This window comes from Anser brachyrhynchus (assembly GCF_964034855.1).
Source record: "Anser brachyrhynchus genome assembly, chromosome: 4".
Taxonomy (NCBI): domain Eukaryota; kingdom Metazoa; phylum Chordata; class Aves; order Anseriformes; family Anatidae; genus Anser; species Anser brachyrhynchus.
The window spans coordinates 40930877-40952372 of NC_137698.1; the positions used below are offsets into that span (position 1 = coordinate 40930877).

Genomic DNA, 21496 nt, shown 5'->3' on the forward strand with positions numbered 1-21496 from the left:
AATTATGACTGCTAATTATTTCTCACCCACGTAAACCATAGAAATTGAGAATAAGACTCTTAGGGACTTATTTTACTAATGGAATAGCCCATTTTCTAATTGAGAGGGCTCAAACTTTTTTAGCCATTTCAGCTTTATTTTCTCTTTTCATCGTGGTTTGCATTGTTATAAACAAAAAGCAAATGCTAGTTTATTGCACTCAGCTGAATCTAAACCTGCAAGCTAGGTTCTGGACATAAAAGGCTGCTAAAATGGAATTTAAATTAGAAAATTCCTCTATTTCATAAAGTCAGTTTTGAAAATTGGGAGAGCTGTTAAATTTGTTTTTTCTTTCTTTTTCTTTCCCACCTTAGAATATTAAATTATAGCCATATATTAAAAGGCAATATTTCCTTTGTACCAGAGAGGCTGTAAAACAGCGTTATACAGTGACAATCAATCTGAACTTTAGAAACAGGATTCTGCTGTTTCAGCTCTTTTCTGGCTATGTCATTAACTGAAAATAAATCCCCAAGGCTTACTTACACTTTAAAGATTTTTTTTAGTGCTTAAAACAAACATTTTGAAAAAGTGGATGCAATGGTAATCAACAAACTTGAATTTCTTTTGCTTACACTGAACTCAACCAAAACATTCTTCCTAGAGCGTTCAGTGAATAGCAATGTCTTACACAGCATGAATCTCAGTCCTCCATGGGACACAGTACTACTATGTTGATGAGCACTGCAGTGTTTTTTCACCTGACCACATACAAACTGGCATTCCATGAGCTGAAGATCACCTGGAGCATGGAAATCAGTAAGTTTGACTTGTCTGTACCCATATACATCCACTCTGTTAAGTCAGAACTCAGTTAAAGTTAGGCTACTTGGTTTAGGAAACCATTTGGATGCTCATAATAAGGGTATCCAAATAATTCCCCTTCCTTTTATATATCAGACTCAGTAACATCAAAAGTTGTTAAATTCAATTTATTCTTTAGAAACCAAGAGAACAACACTAAACTTAAGAATATAACTTAGGATGTATTCACGTGGGATTCTGAGGTAAATCCAAGTTCAACACAAACACAGCATGGTACTGAGTCCACACTAGAAAACACTGATGAGAGAGAAAATATTAGGGTAGTCTAATTGATTTGATCTGCCTGGAGGTCAGGAGACCTTGGATCAGTTTCTGATTCACTCAGCAGAGACAGTGGCTGCAAAACACTGTAATAACAGCTTCTGCACTAAGTCCATAATTTCTGTTTGAGCCGTATGCAGAACATCTACTAAAAATATGCAGTCTTCACGCAAAGACTACAAAAGATACAATTTACGTGAATGCTACTTCATTTTCAACTTTATTAAGTCTTTCGTTGTTCCCTTCCATTTAGCGCAAGGCACCTTAAAACAATTTATCTGCTGTAGACTTGGATCCTAGTTTATCTTCTGGAAGCATACTGTCATGCCCAAAGATCAGCATTGTTCAATGAGCTCAATGGTCCAAATTATGTCTTATAGAAAAAGGAACTAATAGGCTTTTTCCCCCTTTTGGATGCATAACTGCCTGTGATTATTAATAAAGCATTTGCTCTCACTCTAGAAGTTTATTTTTCCTTTTCTTTAGTTAGATTGTACATGCGTAGCAGTTGCATAGACATATGGGTTGCATCCTAAGAAGAAAAGTACTACTAGAAACTATCGTTCAGTATTGTTCAGTATTGTTATTATATTGTCTACAAGCAGCATTTGTCATTTATCTTGCTCAGTATGTTTTTATGTAAATTGAAGAGGTGCAAGACATGCTGAAACTCTAGACCTTCTTCCTGTGTGCACACATGCAGCATCATGTCTTGCACTTTAAAATGTGTAGGTGGGAAAAAGAATAAATAAAATATAGAGAATAAAGAAGTAAACATGCCCAATTCCCCTCCATCGAGAGCTGGGAGTTGGTGAGGGTCAACATTTCACATAACAGCATGTCTCCCTTACTTATCTTCATTTATCTTAATATCCTCCTTTCAAGAAGTTTCATCTCATCATCCAAAGGAAAAAAAAAAATAAATGAAAAAGCCCTTCTTCCCCTTGTTTTTTCCATTTGAAGGAGGGAATAGAACAATTTTCCTATTATTTCATTATAATTTTCTCCCTCAAGTATATGAGTAGGAGGAAGCATTAAGTAAAAGACTGTGAGAAGACAGAAGTGTGCAGTTCACCTGCATGAAGGCTCAGGCCTGAAAAGCCAGAAAGCCCACTGTGACTCCTCTTAACCACACCAACCAACACCACAGCTCTCAGGAAAAGCTCCACAGACTTGGAAAAGGTTCTGAAACAGCCTTCCCCAATCTCTCCAACCCTATTGAACTTGGCCTTAATGAATGCAGCCCTAGGGGGACACATACACACAGGCAGATACTGCTCACTCTCCCATATTCCTACTTGCCCTTAGACTGTGGTCTATGCCAGGGCACCAGCTCTGGCCTCTCCACTACGTTCGGCCACTGACTTTGCTGATAGATAATATTAAAAGCCACAATGACGAAGTCAGGAAAGAGGAGGATTCATCCATCACAGAAGACTGTTGAAGCCCAGCAGATAGATGAAACTCCCCATTTTGCTGGGGAAGATGCGACACATTTCACTTGCAACTCTGAAGTCACATCAGAGTTTCTTCTCATTTTATATCACATCAAGTCAGAATTTGTCAAGCTAAGGCAGAAGTGTAATCAGGCCAGTATGTGTCAAGTTATGTAAAGAAAAAACACGTACTAATCAAATATAATGGGAAGCTGGCCTCCAAGGTTTCCTTTTTTATTGGAAGCATGCCCCCTTGGAGTTGTCTGTGGATGTGAACTCCCTATGAATAAATCTGAAATAACAGTAACTGACATTACTAATGACTGGTGATCTAGCTACTAAACATCTAAATTTTTTATTATATATCTAGGGCTTCATTTTTGAACAGAGATGATTCGCGTGCTTACATTTTGCATGTGAATTCAGGCCGGAATCCAAAGCCTGAAGTCAGCACAGAACTAACAGAAAGATGCCACTTCATTCCAGTGCAATTTTGAACAGCCCATGACCATGCCTGCTTTTAAGTACTTCCAAGCAGGCAGGAACAGCCATCCAAGACAATTATCTCTATATACACAACCTGTGTGTACCCATACACACATGAGCAACTGCAGCAAGTATGAACCCAAATTTAAATTAGGATGGGGACCCATAAGTTGAAACAAAGAAAGCAGCAGATTTTATTGGAATTCAAAACAAAAGAATTTAACTAGAAACTTGGAAAATATGACTATATTTCTCTTTGCATCAGCCAAATCGCAGTAAGAAAGAAGGCACAATTTGTTCATTTTCTTATATAAGGGAAGGGCCGTGTCCATTTCCATGACGCATCTGGTTGAGACGTTCAAAGCTGTCAAGGTCACTCCAGCACACCCACAGTAAGCACAGGTCAGGATTTCAGGCTTTGATACTGATCAGCATTCCAGACCTGTTAGAAACACCTTTCGTAAAGGAGCAAAAGAAATGAAAGGAAGGCATTGCACAGATCTGGTTTGAAGCTGGACTTATTTTTAACAATGCACCTTACTCCTTTCCCATTGTTCCTATTGTCCTCTCCAGCTACTTCCCTCTTTTCAACAGCATTTGACTTGGCATTACCTATCCTCTGCGGCTAGTTGGTTAGAGTGAGATAAAGCATCCTTTAGGGCAAAACAAGTCACACAGAGATATGAAAAAGAGCAGAAAGAGCAGGTAGGATAACAAAGGTTTCCCCCCACACACGCTGTACTGATCCTTGCTACTGGGAAAGTACAGCAAGCTGGCAAAACTACTGCTGTGTTTCCTTGTCAACGTGTATTGCATTACTTGCTATAGCTGCCAGTATTAAGAACTTGATTTCTGCAGGTGCTTAAGGAAAGCAAAGACTGTAGGGGACATTTCCAAAGGAACTCAACTCCACATGAAACCTGGGCATTACCTCAAGACATCTGAGGTAGGGCTGATTATTATTGCTGGAATTTTCCAAATCCCAAGAAAGAATGTGAAGACACTGAATGAGAATGAGAACTGACCCCAGTAACCTACTGGGACAAGAAGATGTTCCCTGGGAGACACAGAAGAACCTAATTCAGCTGAGATCCACTCCCAAATTTCCAGTGTTTCACCTGTTTCTGCAGCTGAATTTAATTTATTACTTTAAACCTAATGGGACCTAGTCCTTTGTAATATCTCCAAAAGGGATGAGGACTGCCTTGCAGGATCTAGTTCTCATACAGAAGAAATATACCACAAAACTACCACACAAACTGGGCAGCTGTGAATTATTTTTCTTCCTCCCAAGAATTTAGAATAGGAGGGAACATGAGACATGGGTGTTTTCCTAAAAAAAATAAAAATAAAAATAAAAACAAAACAAAATAAAGCAAACGCCTTGATATTTTAACTCGCCTACTACTTCCTCACCAATGTATAACTCAGATTATTCTGTGGTTTTATTTGTTTTTAGCATTTCTTTTAACACAAAGTAGTTCTTTTAAAGTAAACCAATTACTGTAACCTGAAGCTCATTCTACGAGGATCATTTTGTAATTATCAGGATACTTTAATAGCCAATATTCTTTTCTTCTACATACTACTAGCACATTAGGAAAGACATGAAATATTTATGCATCTTAATCCAAATTCTCATTTTAGCAGTATTAATCCAAATTATTGCTTTTTTCTTCCAGTAGAACAATATGCAATACTTATGGGTTAGGATGGTGGAAAATGCTGACATTCTTGTAGTTTTACTCTTGCTCTTTTTCAGGATTTTATTTTCATTGTTTGCCACATTACTAACTATAAGCAGTTCAAGTCAGTCCTCTAGTGTCAGGTCATCTAAACACTGTTTTCTTACTGTTTTCCACAATGACTTTTAAATTGTCCCAAAACACTATTAAATTAATAAAGGAGTCATTAGTTTATTTTTTTTTCCACAACTGCTTCCTACTTGTGAACACTGTCTGCAAAGTAAATATTGCTGCTTAAGTATACAAATTATTTTAAATCATGTGTTTTGATAGGGTGCATTGCACAGAAAAGGTCAAATTTACAAATTTAAAAGTGATCTCTAAATATATTGCAGAGTTATTTACATCAAAAATCTGTCACCAAACCACAGTTTTCTGGTTTTTGTTTTCCAAGTCTCTATCTTTAGCAGTCTAAGTGGCCTGTTTTTCAGAAGTACAGGATCAATATTACATGTGCTTTGTCTTTTTAGGAGTAGAAAGATGGATGCCAGCCAGAACTGCTGCATGTCTGTATCTAGACTAGTAACAAACAAATATACAGACAAAAACTTAAAAGCAGCTTATGTTTAATCTTACTCATTGCTTGCTTCTTAGCTGGGCTTATTGACTGGTATGAGTGACACTTATTTGTGCTTACACGTGGTTGATACTGAATTTCAGTTTGATTGAAAAAGTAACATGCTCAAAATGCAAAGTTGACTCACAGGCAGGCACTCAGACTGCACCAGACTCTAGGCTCAGCACCAGACTCCAAGCTCAGCACACTACTCTGCTGCTCACTGAGCCATCGTGGAAGGAAGGGGACTGCTACGAACTCAAGAGCTACATTTCCTGGAAAGCACCTGGGCTCTGAACCAGGCCAGGAAAGCCCACCAGGCCTTTCCTTGCTTTTCAGAATCACATCAAGGAGATCTCAGTGCAGCTCAGAGGACAACACCAGCAAACTAAAGACCATTCATACAGCAGAAATAATTCCCCTCCAATACCCAAGTTTCCCAACTTTTATCATCCTTCTAGAGTCCTTGAGAATAATTTTTGCAGACATAATATCACAACCTTTTCTAAATAGCCTTGAGGCAGGACACGAGAGCAACAGCAAGCAAGGAAATATTATCTCTACGTAGGCTTTCTATCCCAAGCCAAAGGCTTAGAAGTAGGCTTTGTACCGCATCACACCGCACCTTTGTGGAGCTTCTGAAGCGCGGCCAAGGTTGCCGGCTACTCAAGAGCACTTCACAATCTCCACATGCCTAATTAGATATTTTTCAGAAGAAGCAGAAGACGACCTTCTGTGAACCTAGGTACGATTTATATGGCAGGGAAAGCACTAGGTCAGCATTCTAAAGCCATGTAAGTTCCAAACGTAATACCAACAAAAAGCATGATTGCAATTATTTCTAATTCTAGAGTGCAAATGTCTAGTAGAGAATGTTGTGCTGAAATCTAACATTAACCTCTCCATTCACAGTTCGACTTGGTTACAAAAGAGGATTAAAAAAATCAGAATCTCCAGACATAATACAGTCCTATACCATCTATTATTTTTACTGCATTTCTTTTTATCATAGGAACATCAGCTTGCGTTTGCTAATTTCCTGATTGTCACCATCAATAAAAATTAGCATTTAGAGCTCTTTGAGACTGATTCTACTTAGTTCTGGAATCAGTGTAAAGGGAGCTGGGGAATATCTAATATAAATTGATGATGCTTTTATTATGCATCTCATTAACGAGATGCCATGGGTAAATAACATAATTGTACAATATATGGACAGCTGATTAAAATCAAAAGGTGAAGGACTATGAAAAAAACACATTAAGGGAAAACGATGAACTTTTTTTTGTAATACCTAATTCATTAGAAAACACGGCAAATGAAATATGCCCTTAACACACTTGCCAAGCAGGCACCTACATTCTTTGAATATTCTTTGAATACGGAGCACATCACACTACAGACCTCTTTAATTCAAGTTGCTGCCAGAGGCAAAAAACATACACACAGAGAAATGGCAAAAGTATGCACGCGTAGTATAATTGGGCTAATTATGCAGCTTTTCAGGACAAGCTTCTATAAATTAAATCTACTCTAGAAGTTTCACACTTTAGTTTTGAATCTGTAAAGTAACAATTGAGCAGAAGTTGTCATGTAAACTTCTGATGGTGTAGTTCTTATTTTTATCAGTCACTATAATATTTTGAAATTATTAGAAAAGGGCATTAGTAGCAGTAAAAATCAATAAGTTGAAGGAGCTTACTGAAGTAACAAATATTATATGGCTAACCCTTAAACAGGCACACTAAGATGTATGATCACACATCAGATAAGAGGTTAATGCCACCAGTAAACAGAACAAAATCACTGATAAAGTAACAACATAAAGAGTAAACCAAAGGAATGTCATAAAATGTTTGGGATTAATGATTTCTTAACTCTCCTCTAAGATCAAAATACTGACTTTTTATTTCCAGTGGTTTAAGAAACCCAACGGTTTCTTAAAACATGAAACACAACTGAAAACTTATCAAATTTAAGAATTTAAGAACTGAACAAGCAACTAGATAAAGGAGAAAGCAGAGGAGACTGCTTATATTGTTTATTCACTGTGGGTGAACCATCAAAGTTATTTTGTTCTAAAGGTTACAGCAAAATCCCCCATTCCAAAATCGCAAACAAGTCACTCAGACACTCCTGAGCTGTATCTGTTCCGGGATTCTAAAAAATTGGTTAGCGTAAACATGGATCATGGTCTTCCCAGAGGCCTAATATCTGCAGAATTTGTATGGCTTATTTTCACCTTATTTTGAGTGATTGTAACTTTTGCCTTCAGACAAAGTTCATAACCACTGCAGCTCCCTGTTATGCAGAACAAGCTGTTCTTCTACCTCTTTTTCCCTCTACATTTTCTTTAGTTTCTTGGCCCTTTCCCTAGATTATCAGAGGCAAGAATGAAACAGTTATCTTCAAATTGGATCCAGACAAATTTACTTTTCTCTTCAAACACCATTCTCTCAACTTAGTGCATTTAGAGTAACAAGAAAAGGGCTTGTAACAAACAAGAGTATTTGGACATAGGAGGACTCCCCACATCTGCCTAGAGTCTGGGAATTTCCAAGACGCAGGAGTAAAGATACTGAGTAAATGGTCTACATGATGGTCTACAACTTCCTCAAAATTCCTCTTTTTCAGTGCATGAAAACTGCTTCCACAGACAGCAACATCACAGTAAGGAAATAGAAGTATTTTCTGAGAGAGCAGAGTAGAATATTTGAAAATACAGGAGCATCCATTGGAAGGTGTAAATTTTATTTCCTGTAATTAAACAGTCTGTACACTTCAGGAAACACACACACATGAAAACCACATTGTGAATGCACTTCAGAGATGTTTAGGCACTACTTTAACCATAAATTATTAGCACTGTTTTCCTTTCCGTGACCAAATGACTTCTGAATTGTTTTTCTGCATAGCAGAATTGTTGCAACATGAGAGGTAAAAGGGATACCCAAATGTCTACGCAGAGAGATACACAGAAGTCTTAAATCACTCTCAGAGGAAGGCATTAACAGAAAGGTATTTCTGGAGATAACTGCCTAGCTGTCAGAAGGCTGGATGGAGCTATCACCATCCCTGTCCACCTCTACTTTTTCTAGGTGCACTTAGGGGGAAAAAAAAAAAACCAAAAAAAACACTTTCACTCTGCTCTGTGAGCATCCCAAACCTATCTTTTTTGTAAGCATTTTCAAACCGTGCCAATCAAGTAAGGACCTTAGAGATAACAGGGAAAAGAAGACTTGCACTGCAGATGCCAGAAGAGCGGAGCGTGCTTGAGTGGGGGAGCTGCAAGCACACATGGAGCAAGAAGTCAAACTGCAAGGCAAGCGGGGAGCTTTAGCTGCATTCGCTGAGAGGCTCACAATTTTTTCCCAGTTCCACATAAGTCCTGCTTTGAATGCCCAAGTCTGTGTTGGCTCTTGTTCAAAGTAGTTAAAGCTATTTTAAAATAAAGGTGGCTTGCTTAGGAAAGCCCTTAAGAAATTTTAAGACTTCTGTTTTTACTCTAAGAATTTGTTTCTTAAAGATGCAGGGTTTCTCACAACTGCATGAAATCATGAGGACAGCTTCATTAAACAGTTCCCCTACAATGAAAGCATTACTACTCACAGCTCTTGAGAATTTCAGTTCAAAACTTGCTGGCCCTGCCCATGTCCTAGCGGTTAGCTGCCCATACTCCAAAACCTACCATCACTGTCGGACTCAAAATCAGTACTTCTAGAGGAGATTTGTGTAAGGGTCTCCACAGGAGACTTGTAGTTCATTGTAGTTCACCCACAATATGCAATAGATAAGAGTTGTTTAGCATCTAGTGCATTTCCTGTGGCAATTTTGAATCATGACTCTATTTATTTTAGAAATCAGAACTTCCTACTTCCCAAGATTACCTCAAACATTAAGATATATTTTGAGTTGTTAGCATATTTCAAAATGATATCTAACAAGAAACAGCATCAGGTGGTATTTTTTACAAGCAGATTTTTAGCTGTTCTGTATAACGGAGCATAGCTGCATGAACATTTCAGGAATAACGTGCAAGACATACTGCCTTACTTCAGCTACTAAAATCCATAATCAACTGCTGACTCATGAAACCATAGGTTAGAGAGATTACACTTTTAAATCATATTTGTGCAAATGAAAAGGTAGCATTATTGCACTAAAAATTATTTCTAAATTCTATTTTTGTTCAACTTAAACTGATACATTCATATAATTTCCCAAATATCCATTTATCAAGGTGTAATTCTCCTCTACTAAATATAAAAACAACACCTACTTACCTCACAAACCTGTGTTATTAATCTTACAAACAGGCAAAAATATGGGTTTAATTGATTCTTTTACTCCTATAAAACTGTTGAGCCAAGACACCTGAAACAAATTCTGCTCCATCTTCTGTATCACCATAAATACCACAGCTCCATGCAGGACCTGAGTCCAGCAGGCATTCTGAAGACATAAACCCAAATGGTTGCACTGCTGCAACATCAGACTGATTGCACTAACACAATCTTTGCCTGCACTGATGATACATAAAATGAAAATAAGCCACCCTGATTCACATTACAGCATTCTTGGCAATTCTGAAGAAAAAACAAAACAAAACAAAAAAACTCACTTCATTTCATTGTAATCTGAGCATGTGTATATATATATATATATTCTGAAAATTACTGAAGAAAAAACATGAAATCCACAAGAATTCTGTAGACTCACAGGAGCAAACACGCCATTTAAAGAAATAATTTGTGTTGGATTAGAGATGAATTCCCCAAGTAAACCTTAAAAGTAGATCCATTTGAACAGAGGTAGAAAACAGCCTTTAAAATATATTTTTTTTTTTATCCTTCGTACTTTCTGACAAACCAGATCTATTGCAAGAGTACATAATTGCTTGCTGTAATAAGAAATTAAAGAAAACCGTGAAAATAATAAATGTGAAAGAACATATCCCCATTCACATTTTTAATTCACTTTTTGTTCTTGAAAAACATGTAGTCCATCCCTTCCAAATAAATTAAAAATGTCTACATTTTAAATACAAAGATCCCAATGCAGTAAGATGCTGCCAACTTTCATTTATGTTACTGGGAGGTGAAAGGCTCTCAGTCCCTCATAGGATGCTCTGTTTGTTAAAGGAAAATATTGGTTTGATACCCAATTCTGCCTTCAACGATCAAAAGCATGTTACAGATGGGTGGGATTTCAGTGTAGCAGGCATTCTGCAAGCACTCTTGTAGTACAAAGTTCTGAGGATGCACAGTGGCAACATTACCCTAAAAGCAATGATAAAACAAGACTGAAGAACGCCCAATCTCCAGCTTTATTAAGTGTTTAGAATACCCAGGCAATAAATGGAAAACATGGGTTCAGTTTCTCCTGCTTCTTTGTACCTTTTTATCTTCTGTACAGAGAGGCATTTTAAAGTTTAAAGGTTGTAGTAGATATGTATCAAATTTTGCCCTAGGTAGTAGAGCATTCTCATTAGAAAAATACTCTCAAATCTCCACTCTTACATTGTTGAGCATTTCACCTTTAGCACACTTGGTCTATTAGTTTTTTTCCATTTTTCTTTGCCATTTATGAATCCACTTTTTATTTAGAGCAATACTTATTTTCTCTCAACATCATCTCCTTTTCTTACCCTCACACACTGATTAATTTCAAGATCCTACTTTCATTTGTTCAGTTATAAAAGTTCTTCTGTAATCATTTTTCACCCTGATCTACAGGAATATTGACATTTTATTTAAGCAGCTGATTTTTATTTAACTAGCTGATTTCAATAATTAATTATACTGATTTATCAAAGTTCTGTATTTAAAAAATCCCCACGCAACTCAGTGGACTTTGCTTTTCTGTTTAATTTGAATCAGCAGCAATCACTCAATTCAAGTCCCATACATACTTTATTTACTATCTCTTCAACTTTTTTTTTTTTTTTTTTTTTAAAAAAAAAAGAGATGTGAGCAATCCAGACTTAATTTCCTATCCCAACACATACTTAGTGATATGTAATAAAGTGTGCCTGGAGGAATAACATACAAGAATGACACACAGCTCCATTAACTGTTGGGTAGTCATTCCTAGAAAAATGAGAACAGAAGTGTAATTTGAACCCAGTTCTGTTTTGTTTGGTGTAAGAACTGAGACCTACAAAAAAAATGGATTTACCCAAGGTAAAGTTGTGTTTCTTCAAAACATAAAAAAAAAAAAAAAAGGAAAAGTTTGTTAGTTTGAAGCTCTAAACTTTTTGAATAGACCTTTTCTTTTGTATTAGTAATTTTGTTATCTCCAGGAGAATGAAAAAGCTATAAAGTATTTAATTTAAGAATTTAATTTCAAACAGATAGATGAACAGGAGTGCACTTTAAATTATAAATAGGAAAATTGAATGATAAGAAGCATGCTTTCATTACTTTATAAGTATAGTAATAACGCTTGCTACCTTGGGCCAGAAGATTATTGGCAAAGTTTTAATCATCAAAACAAAGATTTTGTGTGTCTGGGAGATAGCTGTTTCTCTACCACAATACATTTCTTGATATTTTGAGCTTTGGCTAATAAACATTTAATAATGATTATATTAAAAGTTATTGTCCTTGGGGCTTGCTTTCGATGTGTACCATATAAAACAGGTGTCTTGTATTATTTTACTGGCACTAGGGCTTTCCAGTTTGCACTGAGCTTAAAATTATTAGTTTAGAATCCAGTTGCTATCTTTTTTATTGCTTTGTAAAGTTCTAATTAGAATTTGGGGAGTCTAAAGAAGTAATATACTTTAAGAATAGCACTATGTCTTTTAGATGCATGATTGCTATTCACTTTCTTTCACTTGTTTTATTAAGCAAAGAACAGCAAAGAAATATTTGAATAATCTTGTATATTTGATCTTTGCGTGTTGGAAAGAATTTATTAACAGTAAGAAAACGCAATGACAATCAGTATTCATTTTTAAGGTGTTGGAATGGAGATGGTGCTAATTACGGTGTTCGAGTAGAATGTGTATAAAAATACACACTGGACATTTAGAATGTATGACTTCAGTAGCCTAAGTGAGAAGGAATTTCTCAGGTCACCTATCCCAGACTTCTTCACAAGCATGACATCAAAACCCATATTTTGCACCAAGCTTCATCAATTGAGTGACTGACCTCAAAGCTGCAAAACATGAGCAATAGTACCTAAATCAATAATTTCCTTCCCCTTCCCCCCCTTCCCCCCCCCCCCCCCCCCCACATTTCTGCTGTGGACACACACAATTTAGACTTTGTCATTTCAATAGAATAAATGTTGCTCCATAGATTCTCACATAGCTCCATAAATAAACTGTTTAAAGATACTCAGTGACTGTATGGATAAATTAAAAGGACTGACTTCCGACCTCCTTCTGTCCCTTCAGATGAGATAACAAGAAGGACCGATAGGCCCTTCCTTACGCTTCCACATAGTCACCTACAGAATTCACAGGGTAAGGGGCAAGAGCATCCTGGGCAAGAGAGGAAGTAGTTAAAACGCCCATATCCAACAATTGGCTGGCAAAAGAAAAGCAAATAGTTAGAGATGTGTAAATAATTGATTTTTCAATTTAGCTACTGACTTGAAAAAAATCAAAGAAACAAAAATCAGACCAATTGACCCAGAACAGCAGCTTCCCCCCCCCCCCCCCCCTTTACAAATACCCTGAACGTGATACACTGTAGAGTCTTTCTTTTGTTCTTTTTTGAATAGTTAGGATTGATCTAGATAGTTGAAGGGTTTCAGCTGACAAATCAGAGGAAGGTCTATCTCAGAAGGCCTCTGGCTACTTTTGAGAGGCATAAGATGCCTAGGTTCAAGTCCATCTTTTGAATTAGAAAAAGATTACAGGTCAGTTCCCTAGCCACTGGCTTAGGAAACCAGAAATGCTTCAGTTCAGAATGATCAAACAGAATTATTCTGACATTTCAAACCTTACTCTCTTCATTCCCAAAACTAATTCCTAAATTCAATCTGGATTTATGCAGTTTTAGTTCAAAATAAATACGTACCAATCTTCTGCCTCGATAAATCACTTTTTTGCTCTCCTGGGAAGGGGTTTGTTTTGTGACTTTTTCCCCTGAGCTCTATATATAATCAAAAACAGATTATCTTCAGCACTGTGGGCTATTTTCTTCTTCTCTTTAATGGTCAGCAGTGGAGTGGAAAGTCAGCCAACTGGAGAAAATCTCTTGCCTGTGTTAGGCAATCTCTATGAATGCTCATCACTGATGTCATTAGTAGGACACAAAATGCCATGTCATTTCACCACTGTGAAAGGCTGATCTTTGGCAGCTATAGGTAACTTAGCCCAAGATCTAACAGCAACAACCATTTTAATCTTGAGAACAGGAAAGCTAGACATCTGATTAATAACCAATGTAGCAGCTATTAAATTTTCTGCTTCCAGTGTTTAGCCACATTTGTTCGGTGCAGGCTGTTGCAGCATTCCCCAGTTTATCTCAACTAGAGCCACAGTGGGGTTATATTTGTTAAAAGCTGAAAATTTAACTCCAGTGCTCTGTCCACCGTGAAATATTTGCGATGTCTTTTGGACTTAAGATTAACAAAGATGATTAGGGGACTAAAGCATCATTCGTATGAGGAATCTAAAAGAGCCAGGAGTGTTCAGCCTGGAGAAGAGAAGGCTCAGGGGAATGACACTTGCAGAACACTGCAAGCAAGTGTTCTTGCCACCTACATTATAGCGCACAGAGATGGCAAATAGTGTGCCTTTCTGTTACCTGTGTGACAGGTTACCAAGCCAGCACAATGCAAAACCAGGGTAAACAACCCTATAAAGCCCCATGGTTCACACAACTATAATCAAAGCAAGGTCTGGAACTTTCCAGACCTTTAAAAGTTAACCTTAAAGAAACCTTAAAGGTTTCCATTTAATCTGAAATACTCCATACCTCTGCTAGCAGCTGCTAGGGGAAAAAAAGCCTGATTACTGACCTGTTCTTTAGGCTACAGGATTCTTTTCTGAAAGTAGAATTTATAAATGATACTTCAATATGATTTCTAACTTTTGCACCTTATCCACTGGACTGCAGTTCATAGCATTATTACAGGGTCTCAAAAGTTGCTCATCTTCCCTATTGTTTTTGAACTAAGCAAGCTTTTAGGTATTTAAGTCCCAGCTGACACCTAAATACATCTTTAAAACAACCTTAAAAATCTGGCTCACAACAAGTAAATATGTTGATATGTGGATTTTTTTTTTTCTCCTTTTGAAAATGGCTTCCCATATTTGATATATTTTGATCCTTTTTAAGGTTTAGCTTTTTAGCAAAACACATTAGTGTTTAATGACTAGGTAGAAGCAAAGTGAAGAAATGCTTTGATTGAAAATGAATAATGAAATACTTTGGATGCCTTCACAGTTCCAATGCTTTTTAACACCGTTTGAGGATATGTATTAATGCTATTATGTTTCCTGTGTTTTTCCTTAGTTAATGTGAATTGGATAAGGTCTAACCATAGTTTTATGTATTTATGTTCACTTAAAATATGAAACAAGAAAAATATGGTTAAGTAGGGAAAAAAGTACAAGATCTCTTCTATTCCTCACTAAGTAAGAATTAATGTTAGTGGCTTTTTTTTTTTTTTTTTTTTTTTAACTCTTTGGTAATGTTTTGTCTTTTTGACAAATTCTAGCATTACTTCTTTACAGCAAATTTGATAGAGCCCTTGGCAAACAACCAGTAGCACAGCAGTTGAATGCAAGGTCTGGTCTGACTGCCTCAATTAAGAAAGCTAGCCTGATCGCACTATTGTGTTGAAAAAGCTTGCAAAATACACACAAGTAAAATAAAGTGTTTGTCTGTGACATATGGGAAGGTGTAACAAGTTTGTTTATATACTGTTTTTAACAATTACTTATTTCTAGCCATGTATTTAACTAAACATGCACAAAAAAGGTAAAAAAGGTAATAAAATTAACTAAACAGATTAGCATGTTCATACAACTTTTTTTTGTGTGAAGAACAAACCAACCTCAAGCTAAATTTTGGGGTTCTCCTAGATTACACTGAAAAACAACTTTGGTTATCACTGGTTGTCCTAAAATGGCGAGGTCAACTGATTATAGGAGCTGATGGGCAGTAAGATAATCATTAGGATTAGCATAGCATTGGCTGCCTTGCTATCAGGTTGCTCTGTTAAGCCTCTGCCTTGACCAAGCAACAGCAGCTGTTTTGTTGCACAGAAAGAAACAATACCAGAATTCCTAAATGGAAGTGACAGAATACCCTTGAATTATGGCCTCTTTGGTGTCTCACCATGAGTTTAAAGGTTAGCATATAAAAGGTTAGTATCTAAGGAAGTCCGTCCCTGCAATATGGGTGAAAATTTGACACTGTGCTACTATAGTATAAAACTTAGTTTTCATGCTTAAAAGGTTTCAGTCTGATATTTCTGATAAACTGTTGAAGCTCTTCCACAGTGTGAAAGTCACAGTATACAGTCATTCACACACTTATTACGAGGGGGAGGACTGCAATAGATACAAAATCATCATAAATAAGAATACCACAGTATTCACCTTGGGTAGCTTAGCTTTCAAATGCTCTCATCTATAGCACTAATTAATAACAGCTGAAAAGGGACAAGAAATTAAACCAGTACAGGGACATTTCTGTATTCCTACTGAAATACTGTATGGCTCAGAGTTAGACTTATTCTTAGATGATCTGAAAGAATCAACGGCAAAAACACTTCACAAATACAGCAACCCAGATGTGAAAACAGGAACATTGCTGTTCATTATTCCAAAATAATGAAACTGGGTTGCCTCAACTTTACTTTGTAAGCCTTAATAAGGTCTGTGAAAGAAGTTTTGGTCATATAGGGGAAGATACTGAAGGTCACAGTTGCAATTGAGGCAGTGAATGGCATTCCTATCTTTGGAACTACCCCCCCTATGGGTGTTCTGTTTGCCTGCATGCAGCTTTTTCTCACATTTATAACACCACTGTACAGAATTAGGTGGTCACATATGGAAGAAATGCCTACTGAAATGAAGGGGTGATTCTGTCAGGGGCAAGTGCAGTCTGAGACAAGATGACAGCCTCCCTCTTACTGCCTCCTGATGGGGATTATCTACCCTGCAACCACTGTAGCACAACAGGTTCCTTACTTCCGCTCAGAGCCTTCCATTAGAAGAGTTTTTATAAAAACTTAAAAACATTCATCCTTAAACAAAAAGTGATACTCTTCAGCCAGGATGGCAGAGGGCATCTCCTAACTACAGCAAGCACTGCCTTTAACAGTTCTCCTGGAAGCATACTTGGTTTACAATATCACAGCTAGGGCCAGGTTTGGCTGTGACTAAACAGAAGGAAATTTATATTCATTCATATTAAAGATTTTTTTTATTAGAGTAGGAAAAATATTGCCACTTGAAAAGAGAACAGATTCAGACCTCAGGCTGACGTAGGAACATTTTACTTTAGTCTTTATTGATTATGTTATTTTTCACATTTGAGCTGTGCTGTATCAATTTTATTACCCCTTGATTTTTTTCCATTTACAAATGTTAATAACAGCCAAAGATTGTGTTTTTTTGTTTGTTTTAAAGCAGACCTTTCTACAGCTGTTGATTAATGCATTTACTTTCTGTAGTGAGCTGAAGCAAGTGAATTGGAAAGCTAAAGTATCACTCCTTTCTGCACTCTTCTGGAAGAGTCCTCTCTAATACTTCAATAAAAAAAGAGTATTGGCTAAAGTTCAGACTTTTTGAATACTGCAGTACAGTTCCCCAGTGCTAAAGAAAAGATCTTGCATGTCTAAGAAAGAAGGAAGAGGGATAAGGAACACGTAGCTGACACTTTTGTAAGAGCACCATTCAATTAACTAAAATCCAACTCACTACCTGGAGAAAAAAAACAAGGTATGAAGTTAACAAGATTATGCTTATAACAAATAAAGGATTTATTTACTGTGTCCTGAAATCAAACACCATGCCATCACACAGAACTAGTGAGCAGTCAATCAAAAGGAGGCGACTTCTTGCACAAGACACAGCTGTGCTGTGGACTCCTCCCTGTGGCACACTGAGGATGACAGAAGTTTCCTGGGCTCTTCCTGGGCTCAAAATGTCTTCAGACAGATTCACAGAAGGAGAAGGGAGAAAAAGGAAGACAAGAACACCCAGAATCATTAAAGACAAAGGCACCAGCTCATCCATTCTAGTTTGAAAACCCCAAGTCAGAGTCCACTGAGAGCTAGGAAGAAGCTACCTAGGCACTGGGCAAGATTTAACATGGCCTTTCTTCTTCCATTGGCTAATGTTTCTTTATTACCTTTGGTAAGAGGAGACTTCAGATCATGGCCTGTGATAAAGTGAAGATAAATTCCGGAAAGCTGCGTAATAAAACAGATTATCAAATAATCTACATTTGAATTAAGTTTTAAGCAGATGCCTATTTATTTTTTTACTTCATCCTTAAGATTTGAACATGTTTATTAAACTCATTTTATTGCCAGTCTTATGATCTTCTCAGCAGCTGAGAAAGGTAACAGAGGTAGCACAGCTTTGTCGCTCAGAAATCAATCTTGAATCATAAAAAGTGTTCTAGTGCCACCATACCATAATCACTGTAAGAACAAGCTTCTCTTAGGCAGTAGGGACCCAAGAGATATGGTCAACCATGTTCCAGAAACTGGGGGAGCAGTGTACAAGTTCAGTGAAATCCTGAACTACGTCTATTTACTGAAATGCTTTTCCATTGACTGAAGCAGTCAGCATCAGACCCCTTCAACTCAAGGGGCAAGGGAAGACCTGCAATAAGTTAGGATTTAAATTTTCATGTCCTTCAAAACTCTTGCTACCAGGTAAATAAATCTTCCAAAGACCCCAGTAGTGTTTATTAGTGAAGTAACTCCTAAAACGGACACCAAATCCTCCCCTTGGATGGCTGTTATTATGCATATTCAGGCATTTAAGAAACAAAGAGTTCACCTTAAATGCATTAGGGGGGTTAATTAGATTTTCAGTAAGCACTTCTCTAATTCCTTCTCCATGCATAACATTTACAAGGGATCATTTGGGGATATCTGGCAGCTGTAAACATGAATCATGACAGCTACAAGTAATATTGGCAGTATAGTGATTAAGGTCATTTACAGATAGATGTCTACTCTTCACTGTTCAGTCACATGAGATGCATGTGGCTTAAAGTCAACATTACTGTTACCTAATGAGGATGTTTCAAGTATGTTTACACATACAACTAATATTTCATGGGGTGTCTCACTTTGTTCCAAAGTTATTGATCGAATTTGACCCTTCTAGAGCTTTTGCAATACAAGTAGAAGAGTACTACTGCACAATCATTCTAGTTTGTGAACTAGGTTTCTAAAAAGCTTCTCATGTTGAAAGTTCCAGTTGATCTAGATATCAGAGACTGACTTCGGGTGTATGTTAAATTTGTCATCCCATACCTACACAAGTTGTTTTTCCTTAAAACAGCACTTGCCAAAAATACACTTTTCACTCCACTGTTATACAGTAAACTTCCCAGATCGTTGCCCTTAACCTATCTGATCATTTTCTGGGAAAAATAGTAAGGATACAACATAGTTTTGTCATTAATGTAGTTTCCATTATTATGAACAGTGGAAACAGGATTAAATATGATACTCATACACATCCTACATCCATCTGTTTTAATTCTCAAATGAGATCAAAAATATACAGAGCATTTCTTCTTAAGAGTTTGTAGCTACTCTATTTGTACCCCAGGACTAAAGTATTATCTCTCTATTTTAGAGGCACATTAGCAGGATTCTGTTATCCTTTATTTCGTCTTGATAATGTAAACATTCATGGATACAAGAGAATTCATGCATATTGTAAACTCAGTCACATACAAATATTTGTAGGATCATGCTTTAGCATATAAATTAGCACCTAATATTGTTTGCCCTTAGCCATCGCATAATATGCCATATGTATAGTTTTATTTTGCTAATTTACTGTGTCAGATTCCTGAATAGTAGAGTTACATCAAAGCAGGTGGAAAGAAAAACAAGCTACTCTTCCATGCTCACGGTAAGATGCCCTCCTCTTTACAGAGCATTACTTATATTAAAAATAAGAGGCATTGTTATACAAGTTATTAAAATGCAACTGATACTTACTTTAAACTCAAAATAATACCTAAACTCAGTGCAGCTCTTACAGATCTGATAAAAGAATGTAATCAGTGCGACCAGGGGGAAAACAGAAGAGCCTATTGAGTTGATAAAAGCATAAAGCTGATAGAGAATGAGATGTGTTAAATTACATATTTGTGTACCAGACAACAAGGTTTTGTTAAAAAGAAAAGTCCTTTCATTTAAATAATTGAATGGTAGAAGTATGGAAGATACTACAGTAGTGCAGTGGGTTATCACAATCAATTTCCTACACTGTGCAGAGTATACTTTAATAAAAGGTGGTCATGCTTTAAGAATAAGCCTGCAGGTACTTCTGGAACAGTTTTCATTGCTGGTGTCATCCGTACTCCTTGAATTCCACATTTAAGTGTCATAATGTCAGTCTTTTCTCTGAATTCTGTGTCTTGTTTCTATAGACATTATGACTAACTATCTTGGCATCAGCAAGAAATGAAATAAAATTAGAACAGGAACACATTGCTCTTAAAAGGAATGACATCCTGCATTTCACCAATTTATTTCCTAACATCTACAGTAAATGGTTAAACCATCTCTTCATCTTTCTACACTCCAGTTACTCCAGAATTTTTTTTTTCAATTGTCATATTTTCAACCCAAAGTAATAAGAATACATGCTTTTTTTAATTTTTAAATTATTGCACTCTTCAAAAAAAATTTCCTTGAGGGAATTCAGAAATTGAATCTAAATCTGCTATACCACAGTTGTTTGCTCTGGACATCATACTTAGAAGTTCATTTTTCCTGTTTTGTTTTTAAATAAAATTGTTGCAGGCACTTTTTCATTTGACTGTTGTCATTCATCAGACACATCCTGAGAACACCTAAGGGATCAATCCCAAGTCAACCCACATATAACCCAGTATGGTTATGTCTATACTGTATGTGCAAGGAACACTGAGGGCAACACAAATCACAAAATTTATTGTATCATCTTGACATGACAATAGACAGACATCAGGTTAAAACTTTAAGAACAATTTTTAAAAAGTACTAGCTGCCTAATTTTTAAAGCCATGATTTGGCCTAGAGTCTAATTCTGGCACTAAAATCCAATTTTTAGTGTTAAACTCTTACCTTTATGACTTTAAGAAACTCTTCTCCCTGCACTTCCCACATTATGAACAGATAAAAAGATCTGCACTGTAAAGATCTCTGAACTATTTTACGCCAATCTACCAGGCATCTACGGTTAAGGTTGGAAGGGACCTCCCAAATATTCTGCATCGAGGCTTCAGACCACCTTTCCCTCGCCTTTTCTACTGAGACTGCTTGCACCACTGCTTTTTTTGGACCCAAAACACAGACCATCTGCTTGAACAGCACACTGTCTCTTCACTATCTGGCTTTCATGAGATCAGCTTTCAAGGAGATCAACAACAAAGATGGGCAGGTTTGGCCAAAACAAAGCCAAGAGATCTACCTTCACACGCCCCCAAAAGCAAAGGGATTCCACTCAATCAGAAAGCACGGACATTATGTTCTGCAGCCCCCAGCACTGCCGTGTCTAAGCCATGTAAGCCTACAGAACAGGAAACAGTTGCAAATCAGAAGACAAGCCCCTCAAGTTTTTGTTGACAACAATGCTATTTTAGAAAGCTCAAGATATCCATACTATAAGCTAAAGAGTCTTTCCTATTGGGATCTTGGTTTTGAGCAATCTTGACCACTGCAACTCGCTCTAGGCATCCACATCAACAAGGGGCTTTGGACTTAGTGTTGCCGTTTTACATTCCTACCTACTCTACCTGCTAAGAACAGATGTGGAAGCACCACCACAACATACATAAAACACCGTCTTCCCATTCATGTAACAGGGAAAGGAAAGACAAGAGCTATTTAACCAGTGGCTTGAATTGCCAAGTTTACAAGAACTGTTGGAGCTGATTGCAACAGGGTGCTGTTCTTTCAGGGCCCCATCCAGTATATCCATCACTGCCTTCCTT

The 21496-nt window shown here is 37.0% G+C and overlaps 1 protein-coding gene across 1 annotated transcript in view; it reads right to left on the bottom strand.

Annotated features, from left to right (window-relative positions):
- The window catches only part of LOC308194891 (uncharacterized protein), a 709819-nt gene that overhangs the window by 425221 nt on the left and 263102 nt on the right, over positions 1-21496 (bottom strand). Inside the window, exon 7 of the mRNA XM_080591443.1 lies at positions 13017-17471. The gene's annotated coding sequence lies outside the window, so the exon portion shown is untranslated. Of the gene's footprint in view, positions 17472-21496 lie in introns of the transcript that reaches the window.